Source organism: Mytilus californianus, unplaced genomic scaffold, assembly GCF_021869535.1.
Source record: "Mytilus californianus isolate M0D057914Y unplaced genomic scaffold, xbMytCali1.0.p SCAF_2, whole genome shotgun sequence".
Taxonomy (NCBI): domain Eukaryota; kingdom Metazoa; phylum Mollusca; class Bivalvia; order Mytilida; family Mytilidae; genus Mytilus; species Mytilus californianus.
The window spans coordinates 97,528,549-97,539,902 of NW_026262668.1; the positions used below are offsets into that span (position 1 = coordinate 97,528,549).

Genomic DNA, 11,354 nt, shown 5'->3' on the forward strand with positions numbered 1-11,354 from the left:
ATCAATTGTATCTATAACTTAAACTATTGTGTTAATTTCTTTTCAAAATTAAAGCCTTTTCTTAATTAGAAGGTATTATAAGTGAGTTTAAATAACCATGTTATCGTGTCCAACGATGCATTGATAAATATAGATTCTACCACTGCATCGAGTGTGATACGAAATTTATCCACTCGAGACAGTTAAATTTTCAAATTTAAAACGCGAGGCTCGCCGAGCGTTTTAAATATTTAAAATTTAACTGTCGAGAGTGGATAAATATCGTATTACACGAGATTTGGTGGTGGAATCTGTTTCTCTAATGATTTTCAAACAACACGCAGGCAAATTTATTCCTTCTTTTCGAATGATCTGCAGAAAGATGTGTTCTTTATATGTGACGTCATCAGGCATGGTCGCCTTTTTTCATGCCGTCACAATAGGAAATTCAGAGGAAAGCAAGAAATTTCAACGTCATAATCGGATTTTAACCAATGAAGAACTGAGATCAAACGAACCACACGTTGATTAAATTTTTTTTATACAATGGGTGCAGAAAGGGATAAATTGACGAAGAATTAGAGAAATCTTAGATCACAATTAGTTGGTTAACAAAATACAAATATAACACTTCTACCTTAAAAGAATTTATATTACCAGGCATCTTCTTATATCTATATATGAATATTATCTGTTTATACAAATGATAAGACATATTCGAAATTATTTCTAATAAAATTGAAAATGGAAATGGGGAACGTGTCAAAGACACAACAACCCGACCAAAAAACATATATAAAGTATATATAATACGTATGTTATCGAAATTTTTCTAGCACTCTAGGCACATCACGATTTTCTCGCATAGGAATTTGCGAACAAACCTTTGTTAAATTATGTAGTAAAACAGATGAAATCATACTATATTTATAAAACAAAAATTGACAAAAAGAATGTAATCATTTTTGTTTCAAACATGTGAAATAGCCAATAATAATAAAAAAAAACCCGGTAAAACTCGCTATTATTACAAAAATATCCACTATAACATGCAAATTTAGAAAAAAAAACAGGATAACTTAAGAATTGGAACAACAGAGAGAATACAGGGATTCGAACCTAAACCGACAAATCCCTATCTTTAACTCATTGATTTTAACCATGCTAACCTCGCGGCTACCAACTCATACTATACGACTGCCAATTTTGTCTATATAAAAGTACAATCCTTGTGTGTCCGATGAACCGATGTATATCAGATGTTCATTTAAATATATAAAAGAGACATCTACAGTGTAACCCATTGGTAGCCGAGAGGTTTCGTCGATGTGTTGATGTCAGTCACACATAACAGATTTCAAGGAAGGGTTCGATTCCCAGTGAAGGCATATAAAAATTACAAAAATTAAAGGTAAGTTTTTAAATTAATTCAATAAGTGAACAGAAATCAGTAAATTAGCCAATTCAAACTTAATGAAATTAGGCACACAAAGGAAACAATTGAATTTGGTGATTCAATTTCAGCGGCAGATTTAGGAAGCGTTGATTCTAGAAAAAGAATCCACGATAAATGAATAGGCTGACGTCACCACAATGGTTTAACTCGGAATAATTTTGGGGATACTCAATGCGTTAAAAGGGCAGCATGTGTAGCATTTCGTTTGGGCAATGTAATAATGGATTTCATCCATTCTTTACTTGTCACAAAATTATTACCTGGGTTCTCAGGCAGCCCTGAATAAAACGGGTAGCTAGGCAGCCCTCTCGTCGGGTGAACGAATCATTTGTTTGTCCATTTGACAGTTTTTTTGGATACATGTTTTAGTGTGCAAATGTTTTTTTCACTCGAGGTTATCCGTCTCAGGTTGCAAAGTGAGCCCATACCCTCTAAGCACGGACTGGGCCAGCGCTCAACATGCAGGTATCAAAATTAAACTAAAATAAACTTAAAGAGTGGGTATACTTGAGTTACCTATGTTTGACAACGCTCAACATGTCACTCGTAGAGAGGTATTTTGAAGTAACACATTGTTCTTTGAATTATGCTTCGAGCTCTTGTAAATACTCTCTTTTAAAAGGCTCGCTTTGCTATTAGGTTCACATTGTTTGAGGTTTCATTCAATACTCTACGAGTTATGTTTCTGTTTGATGTATACTAAAGTGGCTCGTGACTTTCTCCTTAAAGAATATGGTCAAAGTTAATTGAAGTCACGGTACTACATCTACACTCTGTCGTCAATGCAAGTGCCGCGATAGATGCTCGAATAATGTGAATTTAATTGAGATATGTATTTTATTTTTTATTTTTCAAATACATATCAATTGCTAGCATGTTGCCCGTAACGCCAATTTCATATTCTTATATCTTTTATTATATTATGATTTTTATTTCTTTTGTATATATATTATAACTTGAATACAAGCCTGTGTAATTATATATAATAAATATAAGTCATTCTTAATTGATTTGATTATTTTCACTTAGGTGTCAATTTGTTATACTTCATCAGTCGTTCTTAATCTGTATCTATGACAGATTTAATCTGTACCGTTATACATATTTAAATCTGGAGAAAGGTCATCGCTCGTTCAAATCTTTATCAATAAGAAACACGGCTCAAACTATAAGATATTTTTTTTTTTTTTTAAACTATATATTACTATATTCGTATAATAGTCTTTAGAAATATACATATTGACAGCACAGCTAGCCAAGTAAATATATGTATCATTTTCCTTCCAAATGTTAACATCACATCCTGTTACACAACCATCTGGACATCTTGCAATCAATTAATCTACGACAATACATACGGTAAGTTTATTTATTAATTAGTAGTTTTATTATGATACAATACTGATAAACAGCGTTAATTAATATTACTCTAGCGCTTTAAACAATTAAAAGGATCGTATCAATAAGAATGTTATTTTAAACAAGTAAAAGCTGTCGGCGAAGGAATTTGAGTATAGAATAAAAAAAAACTCTTAGATTCATATCTGAATTCTGTTTAAAAAACTACTTGTCAAATTTGTGTACGTTCGAGTGACTTTTATGAATACAAAAATTTGAAGAAAACGATAGGTAGAATACCCCCCTTTTTTTAGGCCCTACTGGGTTGAATATTTGGTTTGACAACCTTTTCCATGGGTTATCTGTTCCAAATTATATAATTGCATTTGTGATATGGAAGTCGCATGTTTAACATCATCAAAATTTGGTTAAGTATCCGCTTATTTTGTTAAAAGATTGAGTTGTATAAGTAATGATTTATTTGGGTGCTCTGTCCACTATGTATAACTATTAAGTGGTAACAATATACAATATAAATTTGGTTTAATTCAGAAATATAATGAAGGTTATTTTCTTCAATGAATAGGATACTGGTTTCTATTACAGGTAATGATTGTTTCGACTGATTAATTTTTGGTCGGTACCATTGCAAGCGCTTATGAACTGCTGACCCGAAGTTATACCATCCCTCCAAAAGCCAATTTTCTTTCATTACATAACATGCTGAGCACATGCAAAAATCTTAAAGAACTAATGGTCAGTTAAAGGTTGCATGCATACGGACCCAAAAGAGGTCGAATTGTTGTTTTGCAAGACAGTAATATATATCAGCGATGTATTATGTTCAGTTTAACAAAATAGAACCAAACTATATTTCTTTATAAAAATGAATTATCTAAACCAGCCATATCGCATGATATTATAAAATTTTTAATAAAAAAAAATGTATCCATAAGATAAAAGCATTTATCATTTTCTTATTGCGAACCCAATGAAAGTTTTCCACAGTGCCATCTCTATCTTGACCAGGTATTTAAACTTTTGTAAGTTCACCTGTCCTATTGAAAGAATACAATAGCTATTTTTCTCTGTGTAGTTTATTCACTGGGACCTTTAAATTTCTTCGAAGAGAAATCTATCACTCATTGATTAATTTACCTGAGTAAAATATAATTCTTATATTTTGACAAAAATACTTTTTTTATACTCATTAACTGCGTGTGATGATGTATTTATTCAATATTAATAATATATTTTCATTCAGTTTAATATAAACATTGATTCAATCATAAAAAGTTGATTTCAAACAAAAGTTTTATTAATGTTCCTATTAAAATTATATTCTTTTTTGTCTAGTTATAGAATACATTAATTAAGAAGATCTTAATTTGAACATCATAATTTTCAAGTTTTTATTCATGTCAAACAATTTTTTTTAAAAGGAACAATGTTGAAAGTTTTGTCAGAAATCAACTTTTTATGATTAAATCAATGTTTATATTAAACTGAATGAAAATATATTATTAATATATTATTAATATAACATAAATCAACGCTAACATGTTTAACCCCGCCACATTCTGTATGTATGTGCCTGTCCCAAGTCAGGAGCCTGTAATTCAGTGGTTGTCGTTTGTTTATGTGTTACATATTTGTTTTTCGTTCATTTTTTGTACATAAATTAGGCCGTTAGTTTTCTCGTTTGAATTGTTTTACATTGTCATTTCGGGGCCTTTTATAGCTGACTGTGCGGTATGGGCTTTGCTCATTGTTGAAGGCCGTACGGTGACCTATAGTTGTTAATTTCTGTGTCATTTGGTATCTTGTGGAGAGTTGTCTCATTGGCAATCATACCACATCTTCTTTTTTATATTTTATTAATGTTTCAACTTTGCATCACTGTTTACATTCAACCGATTGAAAATATATTATCAATATTGAATAAATATAACATCACATTCAGTTTTGAGTATAAAACTGTATTTATTCAATAGGGCAGGTGAACTTACAAAAGTTTAAATACCTGGTCAAGATAGAGATGGCACTGTGGAAAACTTTCATTGGGTTCGCAATAAAACAAAACGTTTCATAAATAATTTCCGTTTCTGCACCAAATTTGCTAATTAGTTTGGTAAAAATCTAGACCGATCATTTGTAGATATTTGCAATCAAAAATCAATATAGAACCCCGTTCTACCTTATCTTTACCAGCCAGTTTTCTATGTTTTTATTGCTTGTGTTATTTTGCTACACCAACAATTTCAATGTATATAACATGCAATAATAGTTCAAAAATATTATTTGATTATTTGAAAAGAATTGAGACAACTAAATCATGTACCACTGCTTTAACTCAGGACAAAATCATTGTACTAAATGATCTTTATTATGGCAACGTTACTACACGTTTTCTTAAACAAATCAAAAACAATAAACACGTGAGATGTACTTGCCTACTATTAGCACAACAGATGCCAGCTAGATAATAGTGTAATTGAATATATGAATATGTCAACAAACAAATAGCGAAAATAGGAAAACGTGGGCTAACGATAGAAATTTGAATTAATATATAAAATCAACATTCTAATATGACGTCCCTTCAAGCTCTTTGAGTGCACATCGTGATAAAATACGAATATATTGTATGTCAGTTGATCTGCAACGTCATGTTTTGTTAAGGCTGTTCCAATCATACTCCCACTTCATAAGCTTTTTGTGAATAGAGCACCCGAAGTCAATCAATGTAAATATGACGTCATTAAACCATCTGCTCTAAACGTGACGTAAAGACGTAACCATTGTACGGGAAACGCTAGAATGGGAAAGCCGTCAAAACATGGGAACATGAACAAACAATGACATGAATTTGTTTAAATTTGTTCAGTAATCAAGTAAGTGTGTATACAAATGAAATCGATATAAGTGTTAAATATTTATTTGTGGTTTGCATGTACACAAATATATACTTGTTGAAAGTGATACACTTCTAACTTCCTCATTGGACAATGCATTTTTGGTGTAACGAAGGTCGATTCCTTCTTGTTCGACAAAAACTCACACAGTAATTACATTTTCTTAATCATTATACTTCATCATAACGTGTATAAGTAAGTTATTCGGCACCAATTCAGTTTTCTTTGTCTTTTACGCCAGTTCTTTTCTTGATAATAGACTGAATGAATACTCAGAAGAAGTTTCTTTTTTTTTAACAATTACACAAAACTTTATTGCACAACTGCTGTTTTATATTCTATCCAGATTACAGCGTTAGTCTGGATACCCCTGTGATGAGTTACTAAACTTCAAGGGAATAAAAGTTCAGCAAACAAATACAAAATGTTAGTCTTACAATTTATTACATTATTTCATTCCTAAAGATTGTTAATATATTTCAAAGTTGGTGTCATATGTTACGGATCAAAATCATTCCACGGACCGGGTTTGACTTGTTTTTATTGAGTCGATTTTTAATCATTGACTGTTTGACCCAATAAAATTTTGAACAGGTGGATGAAACCGTTAGGAAAGCACATGGTTTTTGTTAACTTTCCATTCGTTCGAACATTTTGGATTTACTTTAATTAATCTTTTTTGCTTTCGTATGATAGTTTCTTTCTAGTCTTAATTATTTGCAGTAAGCATGTGATTGATATTTGTACACAATATTAAGTTATACAGTAAATGCAGATCAATAACAGATCGTAAAAACCTGCAACAGATACACCAAATCACAGTATTCTATTCTTACAAAATATTCTTCTTTCTTTTCTTTTTTTTCAGAAGAAGTTTCATTGAATAAAGAAAACCAATGCGGTTTTTTGCGGAGATTTATTCGACTGTTGATTCTTTGATTATTTTCTTTGAAGTCCTGAAGTATGAGAAAAAAATATCATGTTGTGCATTTGTAAACGTAGAAAAGCCATTTGACATTTTATGTCAATAAAAAAACTTATCAAAGATAACAGGCTTTTAATTTAATTCCTGTATGTTGGTGATATATAGAAAATGTGTTCATTACTGTAATCACTATTAAACATAATTGAAACTAGTTTTGGCACTTAATGAAAATTTCTTCTTTTTTGAACAAATTATTAATTAAGGGACGGCATGTGAGTTTATTATTGTCCTTAATGCTAAATATTTTTTCCTACATGTTTCACAAATAAGCCGTTAAGAAAGACCTTTAATAATAGATATATAGAGGTAGCAATTTTTTATTATATTCTTATTCAGATGCAGAGGCGATATTCAGTATCATGAGAATAATACAACGATGTTTTGCGAAAGCAATCATAAAAGTAAGTAGAAAATACATATTCACATCAACACTTTTGTAAATTCCGCTTTACTATAAATCGTAAAGTAGTCGGTTGCAGTAAAAAGGGGATAAGATTTATTTTGGACCGTAGTTTGTCTATAAAATCGTGGTCTGCATATGCAAATCATGTCTCTTTTTTTTTTTTTTTTTTTTTCAAATTGAACTAAAAAAACTGGTACTATGTATCATTATATTAAAACAATAAACCGAGCTTCCGTGACAAAAACTCATTTTAAAATCATCGTTCCAAAGAAAAATGTATTTTTCTATTTAAACTTGAGCGAACGTAAATCATGTCGAACGGACCGGGTTTCGTCAATAGGTTGCATTATTGCTTGTGTATACCAAATATCCTTTTATTAACTTTAACACATATTATTATTTTGTTTGTTCTAACCAATTTGATTTGTTCAGAAAGAGTTACATGTTCAACTGTATTTTCAAAGGTAGAATGAAAACTGATATTGTGGAAATATTTTTAAAATATTTAAAATAGAAATCTAAAAACTTCAATACTTTGTGACACAGCTGTAACAGCTAATCAAATGAATTTCTGTTCTATTTCTGGCGTATTTGCAATAATAATTTAAAACATTTGAAACTTTACGACAAAAGAGATGATTTCAGCTTCCCAATTGTGAACTTTCCATTTCTATGTAGCAACATTCCAATTGATACGATATTCCCGGGCTTGTGTTTCCTATCACGATTTCCTTGATAGAGGATTGCTGCTCACAAGGAAGCTATTAAACCAAGAGTTCCAAATGGTGAAGTTGAAATCATCCCTTCGTACATTTTACGGACGCCATCACGAGTTGGTTGACCATTATGGAATAACCGTTTCACAGATGATATCGGATATGTTCCTTATGTCGTAACTACAATACCCTCCCTTTTCACGAATGTGACTTACCGAATTAGACTATTTACCGGATTTGTAATAACATAAGCAACACGACGGGTGCCACATGTGGAGCAGGATCTGCTTACCCTTCCGGAGCACCTGAGATCACCCCCAGTTTTTGGTGGGGTTCGTGTTGCTTAGTCTCTGGTTTTCTATGTTGTGTCATCTGTACTATTATTTGTCTGTTTGTCTTTTTGTTTTTGGCCATGGCGTTGTCAGTTTGTTTTCGATCTATGAGTTTGACTGTCCCTCTGGTATCTTTCGTCCCTCTTTTGCCTCCTCTTTAAAATATTGTGCTGGATCACGAAGAGTGATGCTATTTCCGATAAAAAAAATCCCAAAACACTAAAAAAATGAAAACAACACTTTATAAAATGCATGCGTACTAGGCGCTTTTCTAAAAAGAAGCAATTTTAAGGATTAAAAAAAACCTATTTGTTTATAATTTTGCATTAGGATTTTCACACATTTTCAAATGTGAATATGTTTGATATTTACATAAAAGTAGTTGTTCCTATACTATGAAAACAGGTTTTGTAAATGTATATTCAATCAAGTTTTACATATATTTCAGTCCCTAATGACCATTTTCTCTTCATTGATTTCACTAAGGACAAAATCAGCATTAACAAATGTATGTATGTTCGACGTTGATTTTTGTTTATGTCGAAAATAAAACTAGGAAACAATTGCAAAAGTGAACTTATATACTTGTATATCTCGGATATAATGTATCAATGTTTAACTCAAGCACAACATACGAGGGATGTTCGTAAGGTACATCAGATAAGTTTGGGTATCTTTTAACTTAGTATTAAGTAGTGTTTTACTATTTTATATTTTTCAGTGTTCGTTTTCCTTCTTTGTGGTTTCATAATACTGATTTTCATAGCTGCAATGATAAACATAGCATTAATACAGAAGACAGATTTACTAGTCCGCCAAAAAAATCCTCTTATTTTCTATAAAAGATCGCACGTTGTATGTGTTGTCCCAAGGGCAAGAATGGGTAATCATATGTTTCAATTTGCGGCTGCCCTAGGAATAGCAAGATCTAAAGGAATGATACCTGTCATTACTGAATACTTCCCTCTAAGAAAAATATTCAAACTAACGGTCAGTGTGGTTCCAGTAAACAGTGGTATCTGCGACAGCAGTAGGGTTATTACACGGGTAGAACAAAAACCATCTAGTTATGACAAAGAATTAGTCAATTTCACAAATTCTCATGATGTGCGTTTGGTGTCATATTTAGGATCATATTTGTATTTTGACAAATATAGTACTGAACTCAGGCAGCAGTTTTTATTCAAGGACAATATTCAATCCGAAGCAAACAAAACGATGAAAAGTATACTCAATAGATTTAAGATAATTTCCCGACAAAAGGTGACTTTAATCGGGGTTCATGTTCGTTGAGGAGATTATGTGAAAAACGACGAAGGGTACAAACCGGCAACAAGAAAGTACCTTTATCAAGCAGTTAAGTGGTATGAGTTAAGATACACAAATTTATACTTCATTGTAGCATCTGATGGAATTGATTGGACAAAGAATAATATGCCAAATCATATCACAGTTGCATATTTAGAAGGACATAGTCCGGAGGTTGACATGGCAACTGTATCTATGTGCGATCATTTTATAGCGACTGTAGGAACATTTAGTTGGTGGTGCGGATGGCTTACAGGTGGTAATGTTTTGTATTACAAATGGCCATGTAAGGAAGGAAGTCTAGTTCGTGCAATGTACAGTTCAAATTATACAGATTTCTACTTTCCACACTGGATTGGATTGTGATTCTTTAGTTTGAAGTCATATGCCTTTTTCATTAACATATGCTTATTATTTAAACAAACTTTACTGAATTCTTCCATAGATATAAAGATTTGGTTTTGAAGTTTGGTTGGACCTGTAGAAAATATTTCAAACGGGATAGCACATCCTCATTTTTATGGAGATGTTGCTTACCGAACCCGGAAATTTAGAAACGATCCAGGTAAACTTATCGATCCTTTAAATAAACTTATTCTAAAAGGTTACCAATTCAACACTGTAATTAGATCTTTGAATATTGTTTTTATTGGTATTAATTTTGATTTTGTTATCAGTAAATTAAAATCAGACTACATATTATTTTTAGATACATATGCACATTCATGGCTCTACAATATGTCGATACCTGTATCTTGCCATTGCACAAGGTCATGTTTTTCTCTGGATGTTTATTAAGTCTTTACACTAAATCCATTGGATGTTGGATGTGTTCTGATTGATATTTTAGTCTTAGATGCTTGACTTTTTTTATTAGTTGTTATTGGCTTTAAACTAGCTGTCAGTAACTGCGAGTTCTCTCAGATCTGTACTTAGTGTCTTTTTGTTGTGGTGATTTATAAGTACCCATCCACGTCCACTCTGTGTTTTTGTTAGATGTATTTTTTTTATTTATTTGTATCCATCTGATGAGTTAAACCTTTTTCAACTGATTTTTATAGTTTGTTCTTATGTTGTACTGTAACACCACTGTCCCAGGTTAGGAGGAGGGTTTAACCCCGCCACATTCTACATGTGCCTGTCCCAAGTCAGGAGCCTGTAATTCAGTGGATGTCTTTTATTTCTGTTTCTCATATTTGTTTATTGCTGCTTCTCATATTTGTTTATCGTTTATTGTTTTGTAAAGTTTGTTCTTGTGTTTTGTCGTTGCACCATTGTCCCAGGTTAGGGGAGGTTTGGCGCCAACAAACTGTTTAATCCGGCCTCATTCTGTATGTGCCTGTCCCAAGTCAGGAGCCTGTAATTCAGTGGTTGTCGTTCGTTGCTGTGTAACATATTTGTTTTTCGTTCATTATTTTGTACATAAATTAGGCCGTTAGTTTTCTCGTTTGAATTGTTTTACATTTGTCACTTCGGGGCCTTTTATAGCTGACTATGCAGTATGGGATTTGCTCATTGTTGAATGCCGTACGGTGACTTATAGTTGTTAATTTCTGTGTCATGTCGTCTCTTGTGGAGAGTTGTCTCATTGGCAATCATACCATATCTTCTTTTTATATTTAAAGTAAATTATACAGCTGTTGACATGTCAGTTTGTGTTTGTGAATAGTGATTTAACTGGTCTTCTCAGGTAAGAATATATAGAAGTACTTATTGACAATTACTACATTGAACGGTTCCAATCTGAGGGCACACATAAATGGTGTGACATAAAACATGTAATTTAATTTCTGATACACCAGCTTGACTGTATCGTATACCATTCGAAAACTTATGTGTTGTTATAGCGTTTTTGTGCGGTCGTCAAATATTCGTACGGTTCGATTTTCTATCAAAGGAGATTAGAGGTCACAAACGGAAAA

General features: G+C 32.0%; 1 pseudogene; it reads left to right on the plus strand.

Moving 5' to 3' along the window:
• The first annotated feature begins 6,990 nt into the window (after positions 1 to 6,990).
• LOC127730499 (galactoside alpha-(1,2)-fucosyltransferase 2-like) lies at positions 6,991 to 10,140 on the plus strand (annotated as a pseudogene).
• Positions 10,141 to 11,354: the final 1,214 nt, after the last annotated feature.